Source organism: Lissotriton vulgaris, chromosome 12, assembly GCF_964263255.1.
Source record: "Lissotriton vulgaris chromosome 12, aLisVul1.2, whole genome shotgun sequence".
NCBI classification, from domain to species: domain Eukaryota; kingdom Metazoa; phylum Chordata; class Amphibia; order Caudata; family Salamandridae; genus Lissotriton; species Lissotriton vulgaris.
This window is the reverse complement of record NC_141700.1, coordinates 529,640,291-529,655,702: the sequence shown is the minus strand read 5'-3', so window position 1 is coordinate 529,655,702 and position 15,412 is coordinate 529,640,291. Positions and strand designations below refer to the sequence as shown.

The 15,412-nt window shown below is 42.5% G+C and overlaps 1 protein-coding gene across 1 annotated transcript in view; it reads left to right on the top strand.

Moving 5' to 3' along the window:
• Positions 1-15,412, top strand: part of PEAR1 (platelet endothelial aggregation receptor 1) — a 404,365-nt gene that overhangs the window by 253,131 nt on the left and 135,822 nt on the right. The window lies entirely within an intron of this gene.

Sequence of the window (15,412 nt, the reverse complement as noted above, 5' to 3'; positions counted from 1 at the left end):
TCTGTTGCATGGAGGCATTTCTATGAAATCAATCTGCATCCTATTGAAAGGCCCCCCAGACCTTCCTATGTGACTCAAGGTAACTGGTGTTCTTTTACCCACATTTAGTTGCTGACAGATTGTACATCGCTGACACACTGCTTCTGCCGCTACTCTAAATTTAGGGTTAAACCACGTTTGTCTGAATACTCTCACCATAGCATCTCTTCCTATGTGTGCTGATCCATGCAATTTCCTTGCCATGGGACTAATGAGCTCATTTGGTAACACTGCCCTTCCGTCGGCTGACACCCAAAAATTCATTTCACTCTTCTCGCACCCAGCTGTTTCCCAGCCCTTTTTCTCATCGTCTGGTGCATTTTCCTGTACTGCTCTCAGTTCATCCCACGTATCTACGGTATCTAACAACATGGTCAATTCAGTCATTTCCTGTATTCCCCCCACTTTTGCATCAGTGTGAGAATATCCCTGCTCTGCGCAATAACGCGCTACCTCATCGGCATATTTATTTCCTAATGATACAAAATCAGTGTTCTTTGTATGAGCTGCACATTTGACCACAGCTATGGCCAAAGGTCTTTGCAAGGCCTCTAACAGTAGTTTCACGAATTCTCCATTCCTAATAGGAGAACCCGAGGAGGTCATGTAACCTCTTTGAGACCACAACTGCCCGTAATCATGAACTACGCCAAATCCATACTGACTATCGGTGTATATGGTGACTCGAAGTTTTTCGCCTGCTAAGCAAGCACGAGTCAAAGCCACAATTTCAGCTACCTGAGCGGAGTGTACTCCTTCCAGGCAAGCGGCTTCTATAGCTCTGGTAATCGTGCATACTGCATAAGCTGCTCTCAGCTGACCGACATCGTTTCTTACGCATGAACCATCGACGAAGAAAATTTCGTCTGGGTCTGTCAATGGCTCATCTACGATATCAGGTCTCGGTTTGGTACATAGTTCAGTCACATCAAGGCAGTCATGTTCTGTACAATCATCATCTTCCACTTCATTCGGAAGTGGCATCAAGGTTGCAGGATTCAAGACAGAGCATCTCTTTAGGGTCACATTCTCGGCAGCCAGTATGACCTGCTCGTAGCGTGTGAGCCTGCTATTCGTCAGATGCTGAGTCTTAGTCCTTGTCATTAACAGTTCTACAGAATGTGGTACATACACCTCTAACGGATGACCCATAACTACACTTTCAGACCTCTCAATGCTGACACCCGTTGCAGCTACGGATTTGAGACATCCGGGCAACGCTGCGGCTACTGGATCTAATGTAGCCGAAAAATACGCCACTGGCCTGCGCGCATCTCCATGGACCTGTGCTAATACCGCTAAAGCGCATCCCTCTCTCTCGCAGCAGTAAAGCAAAAAAGGCTTCTTATAATCTGGCATCCCTAAAGCCGGGGCACGACATAAGTCCTCCCTCAGCTGCAAAAACGCCATCAAACAATCTTTGTCCCATGGTACCGGATCACTTACTCCTTTGTGCGTCAGTTGTAATAACGGTTTTGCCTTCAGCGAAAAATTTGCTATCCACTGTCGACAATAACCAACCATGCCTAGAAACATCCTGACTTCTCTTTGTGTTGTAGGCGCGTTCATCTTCATAATCGCCTCTATTCTATCTGGAGACACCTTCCGCTTTCCCTTTTCAATCCTGTGGCCCAAGTATTGCACTTCAGTCTTACAATATTGCAATTTACTTGGAGACACCTTGTGTCCGTTTTCAGCCAAGTGATTTAACAAGGTGATGGTGTCTTCTCTGCAAGCTTCCTCAGTTTCTGACGCAACAAGGAGGTCGTCTATGTACTGGACTAGAACTGAATTCTTGGGCAGTACTAGACTCTCGAGATTTCGTTTCAATAACTGGTTAAAGATCGATGGGCTCTCCGTATACCCCTGAGGGATACGACACCATGTTAAGACGCGATCTTCCAGCTTGAAAGCGAAAAGATATTGGCTCTCCTCATCTAACGGTATCGAAAAGAAAGCCTGGCATAAGTCTATCACTGTGAACCATTCAGCTTGGAACGGTATCTGAAACAATATCACTGATGGATTCGGTACCACTGGACAACATGAAACAACAATGTTATTAATCTTTCGAAGATCCTGCACTATTCTGTATTTTCCACTAGGTTTCTGCAAACCCATGATCGGGGAGTTACACGGACTACCCACGATCTCCTTCAGTATTCCCTGCTTAATCATGGATTCGATCACAGGCTTAATTCCCGCAATCGTCTCTGGCGTTAGCTTATACTGTGGTGTTCTTGGATACTCAGCATGGGGTCTTACCAAGATTTTTACCGGTTCCACTCCTTTGATCAAACCAATTTCTTCCCCAGTAAAATCCCATACCTCAGCTGAGACTTTCTCTCTCAAATCTTGCGGAAGCTCCTCCACTGTTAAGGTAGGATAAAGTTCCACACATTCCCTTGAGTTCACAACTTTGAAATCTGCGTCCTCATCATTTGTCTGCACTTCTACTCCTTCAGGTGTGCAATGTATCGTGCAATTCAGTTTGCACAGCAAATCTCTCCCTAGCAAACACACAGGACTAGAATCGCAGATTACAAACTGATGTTCGTCACTGTAATTCCCTATTCTCACTGACACTGGTTCGGTCAAGGGATTTGTCATTCTTTTGTTTGCAACTCCTACCACCTGAACCATTTCTCCTGATATTGGTAGACCCGGGACTACCGCCGATCTCAACGTGGATCGAGTGGCCCCTGTATCCACCAAAAAGGTTGTAGGACATCCTGCTATTTCAGCCTCTACGTATGGTCCTCTCTGATCTACTTCCAAGGCGGCTCCTAGAGTACAGTCTTCGTCCCTACTTGCCCGCTGCCCTGTAAGAGGATCAACGTAGTAACATTCCTCTCCTCCTACAAACAATGGCATCTGTCTGTAGGTTTTCCCTCCGTTCGTGATGCGAGGTGGTTGAGGAAACGGGGCTCGAGGAGTCTGAGTCCCCCCTTTGACAAATTTGCCCTTCGGGACTGTGGCTCCCTTAACCACGTTACTCTGAACCTCTTCCTCCTCCTGCTCTAATTCCCCTGTCTCAACATTGTAGGGACACTCGCGTCGCCAGTGTCCCACCTCATTACACTGATGGCATCTCGTCGTCTTTTTCAGTGTCGCAATATCCATTCTCGGTCTCGGTCTTTCTTCCTCGTCTCTGCTCTGATTATTTTGTTTCTTTGCCTGCGTTCCTGTTCCCTGCTGTCGCTGTTTATCCTTTCCAGCAGCTTGCATTTGTACTAGCATTAACTTTTCTTTAAGCTTCTTTGCCTTCGAGTCTATCTCGTCGCTACAATACCTTGCATACCTCAGAATCTCGTCTAAAGGTTTGTTCTGCCAACAGATCAGATGCTGTTGGATCATTAGGCATATTTCAGGTCTCAATCCTAAGACAAACTTTGAAACAAACTGTCCTATGTCCTTGGGATCCATCACATCTAACCCGCTGTACTGTTTGAATGCTTTCAGCAATCGCTCGTAAAACTCATGCACTGTCTCTTTCGGCTCCTGAGTAGTTCGATCTATCTTTACCCAGTCTATGTCCTGTACCGGCACTTTCTCTTTTAACCACGCTATTACCCTCTCGTACTTTTCCATGACTCTATGAGATGGACCATTCGTCCTGGCTTCTCTCGTTGGCTCACAAGTGGGCCAGTCAACACTGAGCTTGCACGCTGTCCACAAATCTCCGGGTACTACGATGTCGAATAGTGTATTCAAATCGACCCACAGTACCTTTGAGATCTTCACAAATCTTTCTACCTGTTTATACCATTCGACAGGATTATCTCTAAGCTTTGGGAAGGAGTTGGTGAATGCCGCCAAATCCCCCCTAGTCCAAGGCACATGGACGTAGCTTCCATTCGCGATCTCTCGCAAAGGGAAGGCTTCCATTCTCATCAAGTCTGTGTCCTGGGACCTTTCAAGCATACTCCGTCTAACGGAGCCCTTTCTGGACCATCTTTCCTCCCATCTATCTAGATCTCTCCATATTCTGATGCTTACGATCAATTCCCTTATGTGTACTTTCAGCGCGATCGTTCTGCGATCATCCAAATCCTGATCTGTGCAAGTCAGCCTGTGGTTACTCTGTAAAGCCTTAGTTCGTGACAGGTCTACCATGTACCTGTTTGCTAAATTCGATAAGTTCTCATGAACTGACCTCGCTCTTCGAGTAATATCTTTGGATAGAAACAATATCTCATCCGGTGTATATGAGTTTAATCTCTCTAGTTGCACTGTACCGTCAATCAATTCATCCAGATCCGCCTTCAAACTCATCACATCAAGCCGTTTCGCTTTTATGTCAGCTTTCAGCATTTCGGCTCTATGTTCTTCTCTCATGTCCCTCTCTCCTCCACTATGTGCCCTACGCCTGAGCACAGGCGAGTTATGAGGAGTTTTACTTCCATCTCTTCGTTCCCACCCTTCGAGATCCCAAGCCTTTCCATCTCCACGTGGGGTATGGTGGAATAATGCTCCGTCCCCCAACCCTACATTCCGATTTCTAAGCTCGGTTTCTCCAGATGTGAGATAGGATCCACCGTTCTGTTCTAACCCATTATAGCTTGCCTGCTGTCTGGTGTCGCTTAGTAAACGATAGGGTCCGTCACGACCCTCCATGTTCTCGTGATCTCTTTCGCGATCACCGGAAGAATGGCGAGACGTTTCGCGACTCCCTATGTTTTCGTGACTCCGACCACTATCACCGGATGCATGTCGAGTCGCTTCGCGACTCTCCATATTTCCGTGACTCCAATGTCTCGCATTCTCACCTGGGGCATGGTGTGTGCACCTGAAGGTATTCCGGTACTCCTGTGTCCTATGTTCCCCTTCACTAAAGGTGACACGAGGCACTCCGCCACACCCTGCACTCCTGTCTTCGCACATTAGCCTATTGCTGTTATCAGTAGGATAAGTATCTCTTCTGCTCTCTTGGCTTCCTCCCTCCCACTCGGGGCTGCTTTCGCCAGCTCCACAATGAGAGAGAACCCTGTTATCCTGCTCTCTCCATTCGGATCCCGTTTCTAAACTTTTATTCCGAGCTTCTTCGGCCGCATCCCATTCTCTCAGGTATTCTCTTAATTCCTTATGGGTTTTTGGTTTAGGACCCCTCAAATCCATTGGCCCTCTTCGATCTCCCTGTTCTACTCTGGGACCTGTTGCCGAATCTAATGGGGTACTCCGACTTATTGGTGCTCGTATTTGCCTGTGGGAATTCATTGTAGCATTCCTATTCTCCTCTTCTGCTCTCTCGTTATCCCACCGTGCCTGTTCCTCCTGCTGGACCCCTTCCGGGTTGTAGATTGACACAATAGGGCCTATGGTAACCGGGACCTGCAAGGCGTCCGGCAATTGATACGACCTAGCGCATTGCGTCTCTGGCACGTTCTGGACCACAAATCTTCCCACTACTCTCTGTTCCGGACTAACTTGGGGTATTTCTACGGTCTTAGTAGCGTCCCACTCTGATACCGGGATCGACTTATACTCTCCCCACCTAGTTCCGTCCACTTGCGGTAATATGGGACTCGCAAGTTCACCGCTATATGGAGGTGGTTTATCCGTTAACAGCCTGTCTATTAGATCCTCCTCCGTCTCGCTTTCCTCATCTACTTGTTCTAGAGGTTTCCTTTCTCCTGTAGCCTCTATCATGGTGAACAGTTTGTCCGCTTCTACCTTCTGCACCCTCCATTTCTTAGCTTCCTCGTCCCATTTAGCATCCTGCACTGCCTTTACTGTTCTTCTCACTCTTTCTTGGCGCCTCTTTACGCCCCTTTCGTGTGCTGTCCTACACCACACACCAAGCGCTTCAAATTGTGTTGGCCTCGGTAGAGGTCTCATCGAAAGCATCGTCGCCTTCAGTTGGTTCAACACTTCCATTTTAAACGTTCCGAATCTTGGAAACGCCAGTTCTTTTTGCCCTTCAGTTAACCTGTGCCACTCGGAAATCCACAATATAGAATGTAAGCCTACATTTATTGCCATATAATGTGCTGGTGTGCCTTCTGGTGGAGCTTCTTCTCCGGCATATAAATTCCTCCTTTTCTTTTTAAAGATTTTTCCTAAACCCTTAAAGCACTTCATTCTGATAACGTACGATATGTCTTACCTTTGCGTCTAGATAACAACCACCAATCCCTGTGCGACTCTCGCTAGTCAGCCTATCCCAGCACGGTTCTACACTGACGTCACTCGTCTCTTCTAAAGCAGCTTCCCTCGTTTCTCAACTCGTCTCACGATTTCACATGCGTTTTCACTCATACATTGAAAAATGACTACTTCCGTCCAAGCGATCACTTTTCTCTGACTGTACGGCCACAGTCTAACTGTAATTGTCACCTCAACTGGCACAGCGTCTTTCCTCTTACGGTCGGACACTTGCCTCAACTGATAGGTTACTTACACGCAGTAAACGTACGACCAGCGTCCGCTACTCATTCACTCACACATACGCTCCCCCTATCATCGGTCTGTCGGGAAATCAATGGTACCTCATGACCCCCTTTCAATGGTAGACAAATTACTCTAGGTGTTCGATACACCCGAACCACTTAAGTCCTCTGGACATAAGATTTCATCCAGTTGCGCGCGCTCACAACTTTCCCTCAATCACACTACAGGCATTCAACTCCGCTTGACATTACAACACATAAAACACCGCAATCTTACAACGCATGACCCTTATACTCACTCTCGACCGATTCTGCTGCTTTTCTCTCGACGCACCATCAGCACCGTCTTCGGCTGCAATTCTTCTTCTGGTCGACGATGACTAGGGACCTTGGGGTAAACTAACCTGGCCTAGGTCGTCTTCCTCAAGAAGATAACCATCCTCTGCTACCAACTGCGGGGAACGGGATTTTGATATCAATTTATGATTATGATAAATTTAATAAAGAATCCCATTCATCTGTTTTGGACCGTTTCTTATCTGTCATTGAGGAAAGGACCACCTCCGCATTGGTTAGACAAACCCCATTAACTGACGCCACTCTGAAGAACCACTTACAACTGATGAAGTTTCAAAAGTTTATATAAAGATTAATTTGAATACGTTACAATCCACTCGGGATAAATCTCAAAGAATACAAAATACAAAGTCAATTAATATCTCAGTCGCTTTTAAGCTTCGATGTGAAGTGGTTCCTTCTGCGTCATCTGCAGTAAAACAAAAACAATAATCGAATTAAACTGTCCCTACTCTATGCTATGTGACAATCCTATTTCGCAAGTTCTCTTCCCTAAAAAGGTGTCAGCAGTTTGACTTCCTAAGAAGTTCAAACTCTCTTAGCCTCTAAAGGAAATCTTAAGTTTCAGAAGCAGTACCCTATCTGCCTACCCATCCGCTCTCTACGGGTCCTCGGCCTACTGCTCCCTTGCGCTTCAGATGTCTTAGCGCATCTGCTCAAGGCATCTACCTTTCTAACTTGCCTTCGCTCTGAGCAATTCGTCTCGCTGTTCCTAATCTCCCAATTGCTACATGTTCTTCCCTGATTGCTCTCTCCTCCCCGGGGTGCTGTCCCTAAAATACACAATCACCGTGTGAGTGGAACGCCCCTTGACGCCCACCACGGACTTTCCCCGATGATGTCAACTTCCTGCTTCTTCCATTGGTCACTCCTCGCGTCGTCCGTTAAGTTGACCCTTCTCCTTTGGATGTCATCTTCATCATTTCATCTTCGACATTTATCGATTCTTTCGGATCATGTAACATAGAAACTTAGACAAGGCCTTAACTTTATGTCTCTTAACTTGACCCTGCTAGGTCCTGTGAATGGTCTTGTCAAAACATAGTCTATATTCAAAGTGTCTCTCCTCACGTTCGAGCAATAAGCTCCGTCCGGCATCGTCACCTTAAATCTAACAAGTGCTAGACTTCTCGGCTCTCATGTCCACATCAAGCTATTTACGACCTTCACAAGACCACTAAATTACATTTCATGTGACTATGCTCCTTCGAGCTCTTGACCAGTTGGGTTGTGTACACAAATGACCTAACTCCTCTAGCATTCCTACAAAAGCCCTCTACACAGTATAACCTTTGGCATACATTTATATATTCGTACTTTAGCAAAGTCTTAGTTATACTTAAACATTCTACATCTAATACATGAAATACATTGAATGCAACTACATAGAATATAACTTATGCATTTTCCTTGGTTACATCTTTATGTGAATTCTCTTATACATTTATTCACGTTTCTCCACTTTACGTCTTTCCATGTTACATTTCTCGCCGCTTTTCCCAATGCAAGGTTACACATTTAAAGTTGCACACGTACACGAATTCTACTGTGCACGCTTTACTTTTCCTAAGCATTTCTACACATTTCTATACATTTACCCTTTATGTATACGGGTCTTCTAAACCTAATGCATTTTATACGTATGAATACATTTACATTTCCTATATCATATTATCACATTCATTGGCCTTTATGCTATAGTCGCCAACTTTACATTACGATATGCGTTTCATTCCCACGTTTATAACATACACGTCTAAATATGGCTACTATATACTTTTCGTTCAAATTGCGCTCTCTCACTTCTGAGTGCTTTTCAGCGTTATTTAACAAAGATGAAATAAAAAGCAAACATATTTATGATTAAGATGTTGTCATTATTTATTATAATGAAGTTATAAAAATTTCCCTTTGGACTAAAATACTTCGTATTACTCCATACAACACCTATAATGGCACTCAATCCACACTGTCACACTTGGAACAACTCAATTGGGAATACAGCAGTCCTTATAAAAACATGTATTTTATTAAAATATCAAAGTTGAGAATCACAATATCATATCATCACATAAAATACATAATAAAAACATATAAAGGGTACCACAGTGCCCTACAACAATTAAAAAACATAATCAAAATACATGACTCCTACAAATGATATCTCACGATTAAGACAACAATCAAACACCACATGGAAGGGGCATGAATAAGACAGTCAAGGTATGCCTTTACAGGGTTAATTTGAAACGACTGTGAACAAGGCAAGGGACAATAAACTCTGGCCTCTATACTTCTTGGCCCAATTCAAATTTAACACAACTTTCTGCGTTGACGCGTTTCGGTGGAACCAAATGGATAAAGTCACCTTCTTCAGGACTAACAAAGATATTCCTTCCTCTTTCAATTTCAATCAATGCATCTAACATAAAACATAATACCCATAAAATTAGAATCAAAAACATTTTTTGCACAAAATACATATAACAAGTCTTTGCTTTGCATAAGCTTATTTTATCTAAAAAAACAATATTTAATTTTTTTTAAAAGGAGGAAAAAGAGAAAAAGGACAATTGTGGATTCACATGCCTATATTTCCTATACAGGTGTTCCAATCTATGCACACATATCACACACCTCTACATGTCTCTCCACAAGAGAGAGAAAGTCCACAATACTACTAAATATATGTTTATATACAAACTAATTCCTGCTAATTCAGTAAGCACACCCATTTATATGTGGAGGCTAATACATATTTAAAAAGCTCCTTGATTAGTTCGGCTTTAATACCCAAACCAGATTTGTACATTATATTAAGCGGACCCATTACCTTTATTCAACTCGTAGTATTTTAATGTGTTCAATACGTCTGATTAACCGGAGCTGGATATCCGTTTAAAAGGCACATGCCTGTTGAAATAACGGAAATAATCCTCAATGAATCTGGATGAAGACAACTATTAAGAATATAACCATACAATGAAATGGAACCCTTCCTGTGGTCCTCACCTCAATATGTATAATAAAAATTGCCTTAGATCATTCAACTGTGTCTTCAAATAAAATAGAAAATCTGTAGTGTCCAGATCTTCTGGAAGAATTCTGGTCCGTCTTCAAATATAGATCAATAAAAACATGTCTCAATTTTAACATAAGGCTTCTTCCTCTGAATCTAGTATGCTTATCTAGATTCTATACCCGAAACTCACCTATAAATTATAGCTCTGTTTTCAGCTTAAATAGACAGAAAATGAATTCTTGGTAGTTATTTAGGATAAATATTCTTAGAACGTTTCATCCCGTTCCCTGTAGCTTATAAATAGGCTATGAGGGAAAGAGATAGAGAAGGATTTGCAATTACAATCCGAAACGGGTGCACATGTGAGCTTTACAATTTACAAAAAAGAGTGCAGCCCTCCCGAGTGTTTGTAAACCACTTCACAAGTGCAATACACCACCCGCTTAAAAACATGTCCTTAATTGTGGACATCAAACTATATAACCCCGCACACTAGCCCGTCTTGTACCCAACACGGTTATCCCAGAAAGTTGTTTCTCTAACTATATAAAGCTGTAACTTAAAAAATCGCCCGCTTGTAAGCTTCGGATTGTCATGGCGTACAACAATCGATGAAAAGTCTAAACTTAACGATTGATAAAATGCTCAATAGCCGGAGGAAGCTATTTGTAAGCCCCCACACTCATGCAGCCTCCTTACCTCTAAAGCTCCAAAAGTCTAGGATACGGGGAGCCGTACACAGCATCTCTTTTACCGGCAAGGCAAACGCTATCACCGAAATGCCAGCTCAATATATACACCTAACAGAGTGCGCGTCGAATAATTAAAAGTGAAGACATCTAAACCACTACCTGGACGGGCTGCCTGGCGCCTGAGATGGCACCGCCATATTATAGTGAGCATTAACCCTAATGAGCCTACGGTAAAATCGTGGTAAACTCGCACTCCTGGCACTAATTTAAAAAAAACATACATTGAGAATACTATGGAGTTAACTAAAGCACCCTATCTAGGTGAGAACAAATCTTTTTTCTTTCTTTTTTCTGGAGTGCGATAACACTTCAAATAAAGCACAGCCGGCACCACATTTAGATAGCGGTCAGTGGATAAATAAAGTCCCTCATGGTTGTTATAATAAGTCACCCGACTCAGGTTTAGGCGATCATACATCTTTGAATTAAAAAACTTTATTGGTATGCACAGTTACTTCAATAAATCGCCTACCTAATGACAGTACACCCCGAATACGCCATGTCTGGAACGATGTATTAATGGAACCTAGTCTAATTACTGATATGCTGCCATTATTGATGGAGGTGGAATGAAACAGAGAGGATTATGCAATAAGTTTCTTCCAGTTCTCTTTTGAATTTAATCCACTGTCAATGGTATTAAGAATGGAAATGTACCATTGTTCCCTATTTTTTCTTTTAATTTCTGTATTACCGCCCCTGATATTGCCTGTGATGTTTTCAATTATGAACCACTTAAAATCAGTATGTTTATGTTTAGCTAAATTGTAATGTTCCGCCAAGGGAGCATTCAATGTCTTTGTTTTCAGGGCTGATCTGGGTTCCAGCATTCGTAGTCTCAGTTCTCTGCCTGTTTCACCTACATACGCTAGCCCACATGGGCAGCGCAAGAGGTAAACAACATTACTGCTTCTACAGTTGCTCATACTTTTAGCGGACATGGTAAACCCATTGCGGGTAACTGACTTTGTGACCAGGCAATGTTCACAAATACTGCACGTACCGCATTTGTAATTTCCTAGGGCTTTGTTCATTTGCAGTGTTGCCTTTGTTTGGGGCCTATTGATTCCATAGGTATTCACCAAGTTTTTCCTAATATTATCATTACGCTTAAAAGCAAATAGGGGTTTCGGAAGTTTGATTTCCAGTCCTTCATTGAGAATACTCCAATTGGCGTTAACCACATTCTTCAATTTATTGCTGACATTTGAGAATTGTGTCACAAATACTAGACATTTATCAGTAACCTCATCTTTTCTCTTATTTTCACGGTGGTTCCGTTCTAGCATGCTCTAGTGGTTATAGAACCTAGCACGTTTAAATGCTTTTTCAATACGTTTCTTAGGGTACCCGCGATCTAAAAGCTTGCTTTTCAGATTTTCAGAGTGTTTGTAAAAATCATCCAATGATTTACAGTTTCTCCGCAAGAGGAGAAACTGACCAAACGGTATGCTGACTCTCTGGGCTATAGGATGGTAGCTTCATAATATAATAGTGTGTTCTTATCTGTGGGCTTTGTAAAAAGTTCCACAGTAAGAAAACCTGAAGTGTTTTTAATGGTAATATCAAGAAAATTAGCTGCGATGTTATCATATTGAGCTGTAAATTTGAGATTGGAATCTCCCAGGTTCAACCACTCTAAAAATTCGAGGAGTGTAGTTTCTACACCCTCCCAAACGAAAAAAATGTAATCTATGAAACGGCGCCACATCATGTTTTCATAAAAAGGTGCTGCCTCATTATATATATGCCTTTCCTCAAAACTACCCACGTACAGGCATGCCAGACTCGGCGCACAAGTAGCATCCATGCTGGTGCCTTTGCACTTAAGGTAGAGATCCTCTTTAAATAAGAACATATTGTTCTTGAGCACCAGACTCATACACTTGATGATGAAATCTGTATTGTCAGTCAAAGTTTATTTATTTATGATTTGGAATTCCAAGGAATTCCACATAAAATACAAAATAAAAAACAGCATCTGTATTGGCACCTCTAACAACATCAGGAGTTAGAAGTTCGCTGATGACTCTAATAGTATCATCCTGTGGGATGTTAGTATACAGTGCTTCTATGTTGAGGGTCACCAACCATTGTTTATTGTCATCAAAGCTGGTGCCCTCGACCATAGAGATTATTTGCGCTGAATCTCTAACATAAGATTTCTGTTTAATCACCAAGGGTTTTAAGAATAAATCTGCATATTGACTAAAAGGTTCTTGAAGGGAACCAATACCGCTGACTATTGGTCCCATTGGTGGTGATACTGCATTTTTATGGATATTAGGTAGTCCATAGATCGCAGGAGTCAGAGCATTGTCATTATTAAGACATTTTAATTCTGCATCACTCACCCAGTCATTAGATTCCGCTTCATGGAGGATCTCTTTCACTTGTTTCTTTAGGGCCTCCAATTTAGAGTGGGGAACTTTTGTGTAGTGATCTGCCACTACAAGTAAAGCCATCATTTTCTGGTCATAATCATTTGTATTGAAGACCACAACGCCACCCCCTTTAGCCGCTGGTTTGATTGTGAGGCTCACGTCCTCCTTCAAACCTTTAAGTGCTGCTCTGAGGGCTCCAGACATGTTGTTAGTATCTGGGAAGGCATCCCTAAGTATTCCTTTAACTTTAGTGTCTACAACATGTTAAAATATTTCTACATTCTTACAAACTGAGCCAACAGGTGGTGTAAAAGAGGATTTACCTTTCAGGCCTGAAATGTTTTCTGGAGCTACATATTCCATATTTGCAAAGAATCTGGTTAATCTGATTTTTCAAAAAAATGCCCTCAGGTCTTTTTCAGGATTGAATTTGTTAACTTTGGACGTAGGTGCAAAAGTGAACCCTCTCCCTAGCACTTCTACTTCATCACTGGTTAATGCCCTATCCAATAAATTAATAAAGTTATTTATTATAGCCTTATAGCCCGCCGTAGTGGGCTATACTGGCTATTAAAGGTCCGCTCCAGTGTTGGGCCTTTAACAAGGGAGCGGGACTTTAATTGCCGGTATAGCCCAGCTACGAAGGGCTATAAGGCTATTAGAACATTCTGCCACTAGAGGGCAGAATGTTCTAATAAATTAAACAAAGGCCCCTCGGAGCCCGAGGGGATTGAAATCCCCTTGGGCTCCGAAAGGCCTTTGTTTAAACAACATTGGAATGTTGCTCTGTGGGTCTTTACCGGCCCGTCAAAGCACAGAGCACTCCTTTGTCTACAGTGCAGTGCTCCACATTCCAATGTTCTAATATTGTGTATACTTGAAAATGATGTGTTTGAATAAAAACCTTCACCTCTGTGCTTTGCGTGAGTGATAGTGCCTTACAAATAAACATAAATCAAAATGTATTAACAATAAGTAATAAGTTAAATCCACCAACATAGATCATATTCAATATTTGGTCCAATTAACACAGGTGAACATACGCCTATTAAATCTTTTTAAATCTTTGTTTTTGCCTCAGCCTTTGCACAGGTGCATCTCCAAAAGCTCATCAGCTGGCTGGCTTAAGGGAGCCTTTTTAAACAGCAGGGGATGGCAGCACACTACCTCACCGCACAGTTCGCCCCTTAGCATTATGGAAAATGCAGTACAATATTAGTGCTTATTGAGCTCTTGGAGATGCACCTGTGTGCCAGTGAGAGGTACTGAGACCTGAGATGACTGTGGCAGCGTTCTCAGCAACCCGATGTAATTTGTTTTTCTGATCTCTACTGATGAAGGTTAAAATCCAGAAACATGTGTCTAGAGATGAACAGCACTACCTGCACCAACTCTGGTGAAAAACCACAACTAATATTCAAGTAAGCACAGACAGTGTGTAAAGAAGAAGGCCGGAATGCAGTTGAGTTGTTCGGCTGCTTCTTTATTTGATGTTGGCATGAAAACATCCTACCCACAGAGTCTCCAACAGTAACTGATTAGCAAAGGTTCTACAGCTAACATGCTCTTTACACATAAATATTCCAGAACAAGGAGCACTTCTAAATAGGGTGTGTCAGGCAAATACTAATTACATATAAACTACTACACAGTGTTCTGCATTGGCCATAATGCTAAGGGGCGAACGGTGCTGTGATGTGAGGTAGTGTGCTCCTGTCCCCCTACTGTGCAAAAAATGAATACATTCCACACAATTCCATATTTGGAAGTGATGCCCTAAACACACCCCTTCCAAAGACCGAATCAGTATTCGGTCGGAAACCGAAATTGCGATTCTGTAACTTGTTACTGAATCACAGTTTGAGGTTTAGACATAAGAAAAAGCATTTTTGCGATCTCAAATGGACCAATTCTGGTATTCGGGCTGTTTGCAACCACAGAAATACTTCGTATATATGGCCCCAACGCTTTATCACTGCTTAACTGTATTTTCTTCTGAATCACAATACCTTGACGCTTCCAAAGTCCACGTAACTAAGGGAGTGAGGTGATTGTACTTCACAACTCATTAGCCCCCACCCCACTCTTTAGCTATGGCCATACTAAGGAATATTTCTGTTGATAGGGACAATATTCTAGTGCGGGCATAGGCATATATGGTAAATAATGATACAGAAAATGTTACCAATTTTATAAATATTAAGGTTTTATGATTAAGTCATGTTTTGTCATTAAGTATTCAGATAAAATATAAATTGGCTTTAATAAATTTAACTACTAGTGTTGTGTTGCAAGGGAAGCATCACCGGAGTTGTTAGGGGATAGCGCTGGTGGGAGGGCAGTTACTAGACGTTTCCAGTCTTCAAGACGCTTCATTCCATGTGCAGCAGTATCGCTGTAGCAGTGTTTATTGAACTCTATCCCTAATACCCCAAAACATCTCCTTGTTCCCCCACAATGAATCCAATT